This window comes from Convolutriloba macropyga, chromosome 7 (assembly GCF_964194025.1).
Source record: "Convolutriloba macropyga chromosome 7, txConMacr16.3, whole genome shotgun sequence".
Classification (NCBI taxonomy): Eukaryota; Metazoa; Xenacoelomorpha; order Acoela; family Convolutidae; genus Convolutriloba; species Convolutriloba macropyga.
In genome coordinates this window covers 44,824,095-44,840,234 of record NC_134474.1, presented here as the reverse complement: position 1 = coordinate 44,840,234, position 16,140 = coordinate 44,824,095, and the positions used below count along the sequence as shown (strand labels likewise).

The following is a 16,140-nucleotide window of genomic DNA, read 5'->3' as shown; positions in this document are numbered from 1 at the left end:
TTGCGGAGAAGTGGGCAGGGATCGAGCTGCGGAAGGATTGGGATGCCGATTTGCAAACGGATAGCAAATTGTTAATTAGGTTTGTTCAGCCCACTCTCCCACTATTTTGTTAAGCCGGCTCGCCCCGAAATTGACCGGGATCAGGAAACTTTTACACCGCGCAGCACGCGTCAGCGGCTACAAGTCTTTCTGATTATTCTATTTTTGCAGTTCGCCTTTGTAGTTTTATATCCGCTATATTCTTAACGTTGCATTGAAAAATTATGATGACTACCTTCTAATTTTATTTTTTTTTCAAATTCGAATTGGAATGGGTTTACTACAGATTAGAAAATATGGAAATTTTTACATACAAATTTTTACATACAAAATTAACATACAACTCACTCCAATATCGGTACAAAACAAAAGTAAATATATATGTCTAAGATCTGTTTTACAAAAAAATAAATATTAACCTTAAATGCGTTTAGTGCTTTGTACTCACAAGGCCAAATAATAGAAGTTGTTGTAGAAACAGTTGAATTTCACCTCAGGCAAGCTGCAGATACCGGACACAGCAACAAACAATTTACCGCTCAAGAGTTGTGCTTCAATTTGCACTGTCGTTCAAACTGATAAGAGAAAAATATTCAAGTTTCGACTGATTTTTTGGTAGCTTTTCAAACTCTATTTATACGCCGATCCTCCCGCTCTGCATGTCAACCCTCAACCGCTAATTTGTTAAAGATTGCGACAGAAAACAAAGTTTTTCTAATCAAAATTGACGTCAGGAGTTACTGTTTACCATGGCGAATATCCACCAAAACTTCCAAATCCACGTCAAAAATTCAGAGTTGACGTATTAACGTGCTTTTTTATATGTGTACGATAGCATTTGTATAATATAGAGCCGAAAGTGTTTGCCTAATGAACGTCGAGATTTAAGTTAAGCTTGTCCTTTGAAATTGCCGGCCCTGTTTTCCAACTCGGAAACATCTTTCCTGTTTGATAGTACAGAATCGAGTTTCAAAACTGGGTTTTGTAAACTTCATCCAACGTTCGTTCGAACAGGACCGTAAGACCTTTCAAAGTAACTCGATCAATTTCATAATATCCTTGCTTGTAACTATCTTCAATCAACCAAACGGGATCGTTTTCTTCGAGTTTTTTTTGCTGTTGATTGGCTCTTTTGCCGATTATTCATTACTGACAAATACACTTTTCGAAAAGTATCAAAAATGAGCTTTGCGTAAGCTTAATTTTGTCGAAATAGCTTTCAATGACCAAAAAATTTCTCTGCGCACGGTAGGTATGGCGAGCAAATTCTCGTTACCAAGCCAGAACTGATTGAGAGAAAGCTCCATAGTCATTAAAATCAAAAGCAATTGGAGTCAACAGCTTTGCGCTTATTGTTTGCCCCACAATACACATGGGTGCTTAAAAAATGTCCTCGACAACTACTTGTCACAGAGGACAATTGTCATCTGTTCCCTAAAGCTGCAAACATTGCTTTTTTCAACTTCGGACTAATCATTCGCATACTCTGCCAGAGTAAAGCGCTGCAGGCGGATTGTACTTCCATCTAGTTCCAAATTGAATTAGATGTTCTTCGTTCCCTTATATGCTTCCTGCCCTCAAGGTACTAAGCAAAATCTCGTTCAGCGCCAACAAAGAGCCGTTGTCAGTGATGACCGTGCTTGATTTTTCTCCATTTTCAGAGAGTTACATTACATTGAGACAGCTATCTTTGTCCAACTAGGGTACCACTTATATATGCAACGCTATAGCAAATAGACATATGAACAGACAACACCATCGCTTTTTGTTTTTTTACCCCATTTTCAAAGTGAAAGGGCCAAATTAGTTAACTTCATCATTTGTAATGGTTTTTGAAGCTCTTAACTGCTCTTCCGAAAAAACTGCTGTTGCATTTGTTCTAATTTGTGCACTGCTCTTTCTGAAATCAACAAACGTTTTCTTGATTGATCGCTCGGCGTTTCTCATGTTTGGCATCCACTTCTTCTTCTGAACAATGTTTGTTTCCTATTTGTTCGGTTCCATCGTGTTGATTGATTTTACGCTCGCATGGCAACAACACTTTGACTGCCTGAACTTTCTAATGTGTCAATATTGGATGCTTTGCCCTGAAGTCAAAATGAGTTTAGCCTATTCTGCAATTGGCAAAAATAAATTACTATTCGTCCAAAAATGATGAGAACTGTAGGACTTTGCTGCTCTTTGGAATCTCCATTTCAGGGATTTCATCTCTTCGTCAAACTGTTCTACAACTCAGACTGCAGGTGTTGCCGGTTGTCGCTTGCTCAATTTTTGCTGTACATATGTGAGCGTATTTACTAGCCTGTGGCAGTTACTGAACTGTTCCTCCTAAACTACAGCTTTCTTTCGTCATCTTCTTTTAAGAAGACTGATGCGGGTATATTTTCTTCATCTGTTGCAATGACTTAACTCGCTTGCTCTGGCCATTCGCTTTCTATTCGTTTCAACCAAGCCGGCCAACTCAGCCAATCATTTCTTTTGAGTTACTCAAGTATGAATGCTCTCCTGCCAGTATCCGCTGGTACTTTGATTACATGTTTCCACCCAGAAACATCAGTTTTATCCAATATCTCAATTATTCAATTGGCCAAAATATTTATTTTGCTCTGAGTTATTGGTGTTTTAACTTCCATGTTGTTTCCTGGGCACAATTGAAGACTATCATCACTAATGGTCCCCTGAAGCAGTGAAGATCACTGCGAGTAGGGTGCTATTTCAACTTGCTAAGTTTTGCTGATGTACTTCAATTCTTCTGGAAGTCCTGCGAAAACTTCAGCGTTTTTGCTCATCCATTTCTCCAGTTCGAAACCTTGTTGTGACAGAGGAGGCTGTAACTGGTTGATGACTTCAATATCTTTTTCTAGAGCTTCAACCGTTTGGTAAAATCGTCCAGGTAGAAGTTGTTGTATTTTGTCATTGCTGCGATTGGATACAATTATTCACTGTCACATTTGCAGAATCATTGGTTTGGCGGCAGCTATCCCGGCTAATATTCCTTCGCAAAATCTGATTGTCATTCCAATCAACAGGTGTAGCAGATCAGGCCCTGCTAGTAGGTTGTCGGATAGACATAATTCTTTGTACTTTGTTGCAGCTTTTTAAACACCTCTTACTTTGCCAGGCTTGTTTGGGTTTCAATTGGATGGTGCGGCGATTCTCATCCATAAGTACCTAATTTCGGATTCTTCCAACATCTTTACGAATTTTTTTTACATATAATTTTATTGGCCGTAGATAAAAAGTTTTCCTTTTAGGGTTGGTTTCCTTTGGAATCGTCTTTTAAATGATCAAAGCTGACCCAAACCTGAGATTTAGTTGTTTGGCAGGTTTGACTCCACAGCTTTCCCACTTCGTACAGCTCGCTTCTATTTTTTGTCGCCTGTTCTAGCATCCTTTTGCCTACAATTCTTTCTTTGACTAACTGAAAATGGTGATTTCGTAAGCGAAAGTTTCTATGTTCTAACAATTTTTGATGCTCTCAGCCACTTTCACATCTTCTGCGAAAGCGAAAAGACAAATCTTTTGTTTTCTTTGACCATAATTTGTCCACAGATCACACATCCAAGCTCTGTAGGATCAGCGAGAGTTTCAAGTCGTGCTAATATCTTTTAATGCAATGGGCGTTGTAATTCATAAGCGTTTTTAGGTTGGGTAAATTTTTGTTGGGTAGAGCAGTCTAGTGAATGAAGCTTTGCAACTCTAAGCCGATTTTAGTCGTAGTCTGTTTTTCTGAATGAATTCGGCGGGCGTGCAAAAGCGTTGATAGAGTGCACGTTTTAATGCATTCCATTGTTTTGAGATGACTCTTTTCTGTCTTCAGATCCTTTCTTACATTCATGCCAGCTATGATGAGCGTCAGCTCAATGTCTTGAGCTCGTAACTTCCCTTGCACATTTGAATCGGTGAATGAAACCGTTGATCCACTATCGAGAAAAGCGGATTTGCTCACACTGTTGCCACCACTTTCTATTGAGACATGAACTATCTGAAAAGAACTCGTAACTTAATTGCTCTGTTTAATTGTTGCTCCGCTTTCATTGACTGCGTGATTGCTATCGTCCATTTGGTTTTCTGAGATGAATTGTTTTGGTACATCCATTTATATCGCCCTTATTCACTCTAATGTTACTGAGAACTGGACAGTTCCAGAACGTTAAAGCGCCATCGGCTAGCGAATGGTAATCGTTTTGCGTACGTTTTGTTTCTTTCACAATTGAAGTCGAGCTGAGGTTAGATACCTTTAAGAATTGTTTGTCTCTATTTGCGCTTCTTCGGTCTTTCTCTCTTCGCCCTCTCTTATAAGCTAAAAACCTTTGACTTGACTTGCTGTACGAGCTCTACGAGACTCTCAAGCTGTGCATCAATGAACACATGAAGCCTCTCAAATTCCCCCTCCAGAATGCTTCAAGCAGCACCATAAAATTTTCCGAAATACCTCAATCCTAATATTGCTGTTTTAGATTTGCCTGTAAGCAGAGTCTTCGACGGCTTATATTCTCTGAGTTTGGAATTGGTCGTTAATCCACTGTGGCAATGAACGTACTAGACTGCTACGGCCATTTGCGGGGATTTTCCTTGAAATTTTGCAAATTCAATTTGATTAGAACACTACAAACTGAATGACCATCGTTATTTGAAAAACAGCTATGGGTAAACTTCCAGGTCTTCAACATTTATTTAACGATTGCATGGATTTCATTATCGTGATAAGTGACCCCCTATGTTCAATTCAGAGGTCGCATCGAAACGAGTGCTTAGTTTTTTTGATGTTTTAATTTTTCAATTATTCTGGCCAGCTCTAAGACATCTTCTTTCTTTGGGATCCAAGTGAAAAGTTATTTTTCCATTTCACTTGTTGATTAAAAATGGCATCGTTATTCTCTGAAGCCGTTTCTTACACAATAGGCTCTCTCTTTGATTTTTTCGCAGTTGATACTTAGTTTTGCGTTTCATCACTTGCATTTCAAGCTGCAGCGTTCTTCGATCAACATGTTCCTGTTTGAGTTGCACTTTATGTTTCAAAAAACTTTCCTTTTCTGGACCGTTCGCAAAGTTTAAGTCAAACTTGCTTTGCTCTGCGTTCATTACCGGTTGCGTGCATTTGCTTATATATACATAAGTGAATGAAAGTCCAAATTTGCTCTTCACTGCTTTGCGTGCTTTAGTTATACGTTCTTCAGGAAAATTTGCCGGGTAGGACGTTTCAACTGCATGTGATTTCTTCATTTAGAGGCCTACAGTCTGTTGATTGAAAACCGTTGGCTTGTTGGGTCGATCTAACTTTTCAATTATGTCCTAGACAAGACTTTGCTTATTGTGATTTTCTTTCTTTTTATCTTGTAATGTTTGTAGTCTTTGTTAGATGTTGACGGATGCTGTTCCCTAATGTTAATGCTTAAGTTTCATTTTTGATTTCTTTTGCTTCGCCTTTTCCTTTTAAGCAGGATGCACACTTCAGTTTCTTCATTGCATTGCACCATTCGACTTGCCTCGATGGCATTTTGTTGTTCATTCTTTCGATTTTTCATAGACTGAGCCTTTGACACTCTCTTCAAAGGATTGGACAGCAGCTTGCCTTCCACTGTCCGGGTCATCTGACCAAATGTAACTGCTACTCAGCCACAATTGATCAGGTTTGAGTTACACCGCCCGTTCGCTTTAGCGTCTACAAATCTGTTAAAAAGTTTTGTTTTTTAATTATGTATGCAGCTTGCTTTTGTAACTGTATATCTGGGATATCCCTAACGTTGCATTACAAAATCTGTTTGACTATTTGCTAATTTCTTTTTCAATGTCGTGTTGGACAGTGTTTACCACAGATTACACAACACGGCAACTCTTTATGTATGCCGGTTCACTCTGATATCCGGAGAGAACAAAGGCAAATATATATGTCTATGACCTATATATTCGCCTTTGTTCTATGATTCACAATATATATGTTCTATGCTTCACAAAAGAAATTAAACTTATATTAAACATGCGTTTAGTAATTTTCGTTCACAAGTCCAAATAATAGAAGTTGTTGTAGCAAAAGTTGAATTTCACCTCAAGCAAGCTGCAGACTCCGGACACAGTAACAGACCATTTACAATTCAAGATTTCTGCTTTAATACGCACTGTATGTCACCCTAATAATACAAGTTTTTTGAGTTTATCACTGATTTCTACTAATTTTTTTGGTAGTTTTTCAGGATCTGTTTATTTAAACGCTGATCCTCCCGCGTCAATTCTCAACCGTTGATTGGTTGAATGTGAAGACAAAAAACACCAATTTCTCCATTCAAAAACGACGTTAGGGTTTATTGTTAACAATGACGAATATTCGCCAATTGTTTCAAATCCACGTCAGGAATTCACTGTAGAATTGACGTAATAACTTGTTTTTAATTGTATGTGTATGATAACATTTTCTAATATAGAGCTGGATTTCTTTGCTTAATCAATATGAAAATTTTAGTTAAGCTCGGCCTTGACAGATTAAAGGAAAAGCTACCCGGAAGGCCGATTCGGTAACGGAAATCTTTAACGCTATATGTCAAAAGTTGTGAAAACAGGTGGAGGTTGTTCAGAGTAAACTAGAATGTCAATACTTAGTTAAATCAGTGTTTTTTTAAATAAAAACTTAGTCCTTCACTTGTCTACACTTAAATAGAGAATTGGTCGATTGAAGGTATATACAGAACTGCACAGCCTTAGAAGCCAACTTGGTCCATTTCTTCAATTTTTGCTACAATGTGTAAAAGTTTTTTTACTACAAATAACACTTACTTTTAAATGTTATTTTTTTGCTACAACATTTCGAATGTTTGCTTTCTATTTCAATCGTACATTGAAGTTTTTTTTGAGGCTGATATTTTATAAGAGTTTTAATTTAAGCGACACTGACAAATAATTGTCCACCTACAAACTTCAGTGACATCGAAACTTTTTATGCGCAAAGAAGAATTCAATGAAAAACATGATGCGCAAATACAGATAGGGAACACACAGTTCTCATCTTGATAGTCCTCGGAATATGACATGTTAATGATTAGATAAAATCACTAAACAACAGATGAAATTTATCTATGATCAGACTTCAGCTTGTTTGTGATAAGACATTAGGTGGACTCTAACCAGGGAGCTAATATACAATAAAAACAAAAATGATTTCAATTGCATGATCAATAACCCACAACTCAACCTTGGTTTCTTGTCTGCCAGAATTTTTGATACCACAAAACTCTATCTGTAATATGAGGGCTACATGTTAGAATTATTTAGATATTTTGTAACGATGTCACAAAAACACTATTATTAATTTTAAAAAAACTTAGCACCAGTTTCCGGAAAAACTTTTTTGGGATATACCCAAAATGGTCATTAACATGTTTGTGTTGATTTGTTCTGCGCCCTAGTGTATCTTATGAATTTTTTTGCAGTTTGTATGACAACAAAAGTGTTTTAGTCCCCTTACAAACCGACACATATTGCTTTTGTCCATCAAGAATGACAGCACAAATGAGGTTACTAAATCTAGCCTTGGTGCATAATCGTTTAATATTTTTTTAATATAGTTTTCATTCATACCGTAGTCTAGACCTTGACCTATAAAAAGAGCATGCTCTCGGCCAAAAAAGGGTATGAATAGACCATGCTGGACCAAAAAGAGCTATGAAAAGAATTTTGCTGGTCTTTATTAAGCACCTCGACATTTGATCGACCCAACAAATTAATGTGGAGTTTTGCTCGGTTTAAATTTGGCCATTCTTGACATTTGCTTGCCCAAAACTTCTGAGGAGTAAAAATTGCGTTGAAAGTTAAACTATAAGTCAAGAAAAAGGTTTGACATGGCTCTTTTGGGATCAGGTCAAATCTATTGTCAAACAATTGGTCGATCAAAAGCAAATTCATCAGTCTGCATATTCGCCTCAAAAACTTTACGTGCATCATTGCAGCTCTTTGTCGCTTATAAGGTAGTCAGCATGTAGGTTTCTTCATTTTTTGCTTTTCTGAAGAACTATTAATCGCTCAAAATTCTGAGTTAATTTTTCAAATTGATAACTCATTATTTTAGAAGAGAAAAGAACCGAAAAACGCCACAATTTCATCATGGCTGATGGAAAGAAGATCATTACCAATAAGCGTCCTTGTTTCATTCAGTCAAGTAATGTAGGGATACAGAGAGCAAGTGTCCGTTTCTCAAGTTTTACAAAAAAATTCACACATTTCAAACTTAGATATTCTTTGATTCAATTGCAGACATCAAACCTTTATAAACCGTTGATACCATACAAAACAAAATTAACAAAGACTTCACGATTCTTCCGCCTTCTGTTTCTTTTTTCTTAAAGGGCTAACGGGGTTCTTGATGGGGTTCAGCTAAAAAATCGGTGATCTGTTTTAAAACGATAAAATTATCTAATTTAATTCTGTCGAGCTTTCAAGATTTATGTACAAGGGTTTTCCATCAAAGCGGGTTAACGTATTTCCACCTGGGTTAGTTATAACTTGATATTACTTTTTCTTCGGGCTCTGTTTGCATTGCGGCATCGTGGAAGAGAAATCGTCTGAATTTGGCCTCCATTGACTCTCCAGCAGTTTCAACTGAAATGGGTTCAATAAGCATGTCCGTACAAAAACGCTAAATTATTCTTAGCTCAATACCTTAAGGATAACATAAAAAATTTTACAGTAGATTATAATTAAAATTGTTTGTCATATTTTTACAATGGGCTGCTACTCAGGGTGACTTAACATCCCAGGTTGAGGTCCAGACCCAAATTGGTTTATGGTCAGACCCAGTCGAGCGCACACCCGTGTGTTCCCAGACCGAAATTACAGGGTCTGGAAGGAAGTTCGAGCGCACTAAAGTCTGGATGATGGTCTGGAGATGGTCTGATCAGAGGTTGATTTGGTCTGAAAAGTCTGATCATAGGCGGATTCGAGCGCACTTGGGCCTGATCAGAGCTGACTTCGAGCGCAATTGGGTCTGATCATAACCTTTTCGAGCGCACTTGGGTCTGATCAGAAATGTTTTCGAACGCAATTGGGTCTGATCAGGGACCATTTCGATCGCATTATTTTATTCAATTTTTTTACTGAGAGATGTTGGCTCTGCCAAGAAGCAGCCACAAAGCAGCGTTCTGATCAGAGGCCCATCATAAGTCCCATAGCTCTGATCAGAAAAAAGGACTCCAGCTGATAGCAGAGGCCGGTCCCCTTCAGAAGAAACTTTGATCAACTGGAGACCACGATGTTTCATATGAAAAGCTGTCTAAACTCATCCATTGAGTCAGAAATATACACTAAACTGTACACTAAATAAAAATTGTTCGCATTTGTTGGGTTTCATTTCCTTTAGCAATACTTTTATAATTGATTTTTCCTTAGATGAATTAAATACTGCAAACATCAGTTTTTACGAAAAGAATATATTATAAGCAAAACTAGGAGATTTTTTCATAAAATAGTAAAATTTTTCTCTGATCAGACTATTTCGAGCGCACTTGAGTCTGATCAGAACTGGTTTCGAGCGCACTTCAGTCTGATCATAAATGGCTGTAAGCGCATCTGGGTCTGACCATAAAAGATTCGAGCGCAACTGGGTCTGATCAAAACCTCTTCGAGTCTGAATATAATCTGATTAAGGTCTGGGCAATGGTCTGAATTTGAGTCTGGACCATGGTCTGAAGATGATCAGATCAGAACACCGTCGGTCTGAAAAGTCTGATCAGAGACTTTTTGTGTCTGGAAAGTCTGATCAGAGGTATTTTGGGTCTGGAAAGTCTGATCAGGGTGAATTTCCGTCTGGAAAGTCTGATGAGAGATAATTTCGGTCTGGAAAGTCTGATCAGAGAAAAATTTGGGTCTGGACTTCAACCTGGGGACCAGTCGCGATAAGCCTTTATTTTGAGAGTCGCAAACTCCACCCAGTTTGAGGTGCCATCCGCAAGTGACCTCTGATCATCCGATGTCCAACGCACACGGTTTGTTCCCAGACCATAATTACAGGGTCTGAGTATTGGTTCCGGATGGGAATGGTCTGATCATAGGTCACTTGCGGATGGGAATGGTCTGATCAGAGGTCACTTCTGGATGAGAATGGTCTGATCAGAGGCCGCTTCCGGATGGGAATGGTCTGATCAGGGGTCACTTCCGGTCTGGGGTCACTCAAAATTCTGAGTTAATTTTTCAAATTGAGAACTCATTATTTTAGAAGAGAAAAGAACCGAAAAACGCCACAATTTCATCATGGCTGATGGAAAGAAGATCATTACCAATAAGCGTCCTTGTTTCATTCAGTCAAGTAATGTAGGGATACAGAGAGCAAATGTCCGTTTCTCAAGTTTTACAAAAAAATTCACACATTTCAAACTTCAATATTCTTTGATTCAATTGCAGACATCAAACCTTTACAAACCGTTGATACCATACAAAAAAAATTAACAAAGACTTCACGATTCTTTCGCCTTCTGTTTCTTTTTTCTTAAAGGGCTAACGGGGTTCTTGATGGGGTTCAGCTAAAAAATCGGTGATCTGTTTTAAAACGATAAAATTATCTAATTTAATTCTGTCGAGCTTTCAAGATTTATGTACAAGGGTTTTCCATCAAAGCGGGTTAACGTATTTCCACCTGGGTTAGTTATAACTTGATATTACTTTTAGTTCGGGCTCTTTTTGCATTGCGGCATCGTGGAAGAGAAATCGTCTGAATTTGGCCTCCATTGACTCTCCAGCAGTTTCAACTGAAATGGGTTCAATAAGCATGTCCGTACAAAAACGCTAAATTATTCTTAGCTCAATACCTTAAAGATAACATAAAAAATTTTACAGTTGATTATAATTAAAATTGTTTGTCATATTTTTACAATGGGCTGCTACTCAGGGTGACTTAACATCCCAGGTTGAGGTCCAGACCCAAATTGGTTTATGGTCAGACCCATTCGAGCGCACACCCGTGTGTTCCCAGACCGAAATTACAGGGTCTGGAAGGAAGTTCGAGCGCACTACAGTCTGGATGATGGTCTAGAGATGGTCTGATCAGAGGTTGATTTGGTCTGAAAAGTCTGATCATAGGCGGATTCGAGAGCACTTGGGTCTGATCAGAGCTGACTTCGAGCGCAATTGGGTCTGATCATAACCTTTTCGAGCGCACTTGGGTCTGATCAGAAATGTTTTCGAACGCAATGGGGTCTGATCAGGGACCATTTCGATCGCAATTATTTTATTCAATTTTTTTACTGAGATGTTGGCTCTGCCAAGAAGCAGCCACAAAGCAGCGTTCTGATCAGAGACCCATCATAAGTCCCATAGCTCTGATCAGAAAAAAGGACTCCAGCTGATAGCAGAGGCCGGTCCCCTTCAGAAGAAACTTTGATCAACTGGAGACCACGATGTTTCATATGAAAAGCTGTCTAAACTCATCCATTGAGTCAGAAATATACACTAAACTGTACACTAAATAAAAATTGTTCGCATTTGTTGGGTTTCATTTCCTTTAGCAATACTTTTATAATTGATTTTTCCTTAGATGAATTAAATACTGCAAACATCAGTTTTTACGAAAAGAATATATTATAAGTAAAACTTGGAGATTTTTTCATAAAATAGTAAAATTTTTCTCTGATCAGACTATTTCGAGCGCACTTGAGTCTGATCAGAACTGGTTTCGAGCGCACTCCAGTCTGATCATAAATGGCTGTAAGCGCAACTGGGTCTGACCATAAAAGATTCGAGCGCAACTGGGTCTGATCAAAACCTCTTCGAGTCTGAACATAATCTGATTAAGGTCTGGGCAATGGTCTGAATTTGAGTCTGGACCATGGTCTGAAGATGATCAGATCAGAACACCGTCGGTCTGAAAAGTCTGATCAGAGACCTTTTGTGTCTGGAAAGTCTGATCAGAGGTATTTTGGGTCTGGAAAGTCTGATCAGGGTGAATTTCCCTCTGGAAAGTCTGATGAGAGATAATTTCGGTCTGGAAAGTCTGATCAGAGAAAAATTTGGGTCTGGACTTCAACCTGGGGACCAGTCGCGATAAGCCTTTATTTTGAGAGTCGCAAACTCCACCCAGTTTGAGGTGCCATCCGCAAGTGATCTCTGATCATCCGATGTCCAACGCACACGGTGTGTTCCCAGACCATAATTACAGGGTCTGAGTATTGGTTCCGGATGGGAATGGTCTGATCATAGGTCACTTGCGGATGGGAATGGTCTGATCAGAGGTCACTTCCGGATGGGAATGGTCTGATCAGAGGCCGCTTCCGGATGGGAATGGTCTGATCAGGGGTCACTTTCGGTCTGGGATTAGTATGATCAGAGGTCGCTTCCGGATGGGGATAGTATGATCAGAGGTCGCTTCCGGATGGGGATAGTATGATCAGAGGTCGCTTCCGGATGGGGATAGTATGATCAGAGGTCGCTTCCGGATGGGGATAGTATGATCAGAGTTCATCTGACGCGCACAATCGTTTGGACAATGGTCTGGGTTTCGTCTGGGCCATGGTTGCACAATCGTCTGGCAATGGTCTGATTTGGGTCTGATCAGAGGTCACTTCCGGATGGAAATGGTATGATCAGAGACAGTTTTGAGCGAACATTTAGCGCACACGATGTTTTGAGCGCACCACATTAGTCTGATCAGAGGTTACTTTCGTCGGGGATGGTCTGATCAGAGGTTACTTTCGTCTGGCACGGTCTGATCAGAGGCTGACCGGATGGCACCTCAACCTGGGCAGTGGTGCCGTGCTGTTTAGTCTTGCTCCTTTCCTGCTTCAGTGCGTCTGGCAGCAAGCAATAAAATATCCCCCCCCCCCGAAATTCGCAAGAAAGCATACTATTAGAAAGACCTTTCATCGATTCGTGAAAAGAACATGCGCGAACATAAATTGCTATGAAAAGATTTTTGCTAAACTCTAAGGAGCTCAACTGTGTAATTTTGATTAAAATTGACACCCCACCCACTAGACTGTTTGGGTCTTTCCATTGCGTCTAAGTCTGGACAAGGGTAAGTTATAGCGATCAAATTCAGCTGCTTTATGGTACGCCGGTGTTAAGATAGTAGATCAAAATACAGAAGATGGAAAGCAAATATTGGGAACATTGTTCGAAAAAGAAATTATTCCATTTGCATATTGTTTATATACAGACTTAAGCATTATATAATAGAGTAACGTTTTTGGTGTGTCTAGCGAAGCATGTGTTAATCTCACGTCAACTCGCAAATAATGCCTAATTTCAGCCTATGGGAACAAAAATGATATTTGTATCTTATTTCCTAATATTTTTGTTTTCATTCTGTTGTCCTTTTGATATTTTCCAGTCATTAGGTACATAATTTTTTTTAATTTGTCGCCTGTAAAAACGAATGCTACAATAAACTACTGATTTGATTATTGTCTCGCAAACCAAAAAAAATAGCAGTATTTTCTTTGCGGGTCAAAAAACACCATTTTAAGCCAAAGTTATGTGAGTATTGAAATAGCTTCTCTAAACCCTAGGTGACAAAGTTCAAAACGCTTACAGTTCAAACTCATAGCACAGACGGTCACAATCGTCTATTGCTATGCTTGCTATTCACCACCCAATCTGCTGTAAAGAGACTAATGAGTTTGTACCCACTTCTTTTAAAAAACTAATTAATTATTGGAAGAATATTGAATTTCAGTTTGATTTCAACGGAGTTTTTTTTTCTACATAGACAAGATTCCTGGTTATTCCTGGTTGGAGTCTGCTGAAATTCTCATTACTGAGAAGCCACTAGTTGAAACATTGATAGAGAGTTGAAAATTCAAATTGAGGATAAAGTTCAAGTTTTGGCGAAAAAGGCGAAGAAGGAGTCAAGTCATATACTCTCCAAAGCCAAGAACCACTACCTTATTTTTGATAGGATTGCATTCATAACCATAATTGGTACAATTGGTGATTTATTTGAACGTTGCTTTTTGTGCATTAGGCTACTCAAACTTAAGTAAAAAGTGCCTGTGAACCCATTAAAATGTATCGTTTTATAGTTTTATCTTATGTCAAGAAAAAAATCAAGTCCTGGATCCTTTCTGCTCAGAAAAAATCACAGAAAAAAAGTCTGGCGTCTTGTCTGCTCTGCAAGAGGTGACCAAGCCTTGGGTCTGTTCTTCTCAGAGTGATCCAGACTTGAATCTTCTCGGGGCAGAGCGACCCAAGACCTTGGATAACTTTGAGAAGAGACCGCTATGGCTTTTTTCCCTCTTTCAATAGAAATTTCAAACATCGACCCTGGTATATTGTCATAGCAGCCGTGTATTTTACCTGATCTGAGACTGAATCAGGCTTGAGATCTTCTCTGTTTTTTTTTACTGAACCAAAGCTAACGGCCTCCATGGCATCGTACGGGCATACATAACTTTGCTGTAACAATATTCAAAATTGTGTTAGAGCAAAATTAAGCAATTTGCTAGTCATGCAAAATCTCAACGCATTGGGCACAAACAAAATCAAAATCTCTTCTCTCTCTTTCTCTCTCTCTCTCTCTCTCTCTCTCTCTATATATATATATATATATATATATATATATATATATGTGTATATATATATATATATATATATATATATATATGTCTGTGTGTGTGTGTGTGTGTGTGTGTGTGTGTGTGTGTGTGTGTGTGTGTGTGTGTGTATACATCTCTTCCTCTCTCTCTCTCTCTCTCTCCCTCTAACTCTGTTTGCTTCTCCCTCTCTTTTACTTTTACCCCTCAAAAAATTCTTTATAGGTTTCAGACACTTCAAAAAGTCACAACTGAGCGCCCTCAGAAAAACTTTTACAAAAAATCTAAACAACTTGTTTGAACATTTCTGAAAAGAAAAGTTTAAACATTTTGAGTTCTCTCAAAAGTGGTCTGCAACTACCCATCACTGCCTCGAAATTTTCATTTAACCTTGCAATAAATTTGTCAGATGAAGGTCAGTGGTTGTACGCAATCATTTTTGTGAGAAGCTGAATATATCGAAACTGTTAAAAAGGAATTAGTTGCTCATTTTATCATAAAATTTTACGTTTAACAACATTGAAATTGTGTTAGATCAAAATTAAGCAAATTTCTAATCTTGCAATACCTCAACGCATTGGGCACAAACAAAATCAGCGAAGAGTTTTCCGTTGAAGTTCCAACTTGAATAAATTTAGTGCCATTTAAACTTCAACAGGTCTTTGATCCATGCGTCTAACAGAGAGCTGACGATCAGTAAAAATATCAATTATCTGTATTTTGAATTTCCAACTTCTCTCTCTCTCTCTCTCTCTCTGTTCCTCCGTCCGCCACCCTCTCTCTCTCTCTCTCTCTCTCTCTCTCCTGTCTTTCTCTCTCTCTCTCTCTCTCTCTTCTCACTCTAACTCTCTCTGTCTCTCTCTCTCTCTCCTTCTCCTCTCTCTCTCTCTCTCTCTCTCTCTCTCTCTCTTTATATATATATATATATATATATATATATATATATATATATATAAACACATATATATATATATATATATATATATATATATATATATATATATATATATATGTATATGTATATATGTAAATACATCTCTTCCTTTCTCTCTCTCTCTCTCTCTACCTCTCTTTTTATTGTTTTCTCCTTCTATTTTACTTCTATCTCTAAACACATTCCTTATAGGTTTCAGAAACTTCAAAAAGTCAAAACTGAGCGCCCTCAGAACAAATTTTACAAAAAATTTAAAAACTTTTCTGTAAACAAATTTTAGTTCTCTCAAAAGTGGTCAGTAACTACCCATCTTAGCCTCAAATTTTCAATCTATCCTTGCAATAAATTTGTCAGATAAATGTGTCTGTGTTTTTAGGCAATAAATTTTGTGAGTAGCTGAATATACTGAAACTGTTAGAAATGAGCTAGTTGAACTTTTTATCAAAAAGTTTTACGTATAACACTTTATATTATTTTATATACAGAATATAAATTTAATCAGATTCAACAAGTGAAAACGAGCAAAATCTACGCATTTCTTCACCGGCTCTGCAAGATGTTCTTTAACACCGAGACCTAAAATGCGGTTTTTCGAGATATTTTTGATAGTTTTTACTTCATAATAATTTTCTCTCGACATCTCTCTCTCTCTCTCTCTCT

General features: G+C 38.1%; 2 protein-coding genes across 3 annotated transcripts in view; both read right to left on the bottom strand.

The window, feature by feature from the left end:
* LOC142342905 (argininosuccinate synthase-like) overlaps positions 1–16,140 on the bottom strand; it is a 251,670-nt gene that overhangs the window by 79,411 nt on the left and 156,119 nt on the right. The window lies entirely within an intron of this gene.
* The window catches only part of LOC142342309 (ropporin-1-like protein), a 7,132-nt gene continuing 1,642 nt past the window's right edge, over positions 10,651–16,140 (bottom strand). The window contains exon 2 of the mRNA XM_075393602.1: positions 10,651–10,769. The gene's annotated coding sequence lies outside the window, so the exon portion shown is untranslated. The remainder of the gene's footprint in view (positions 10,770–16,140) is intronic.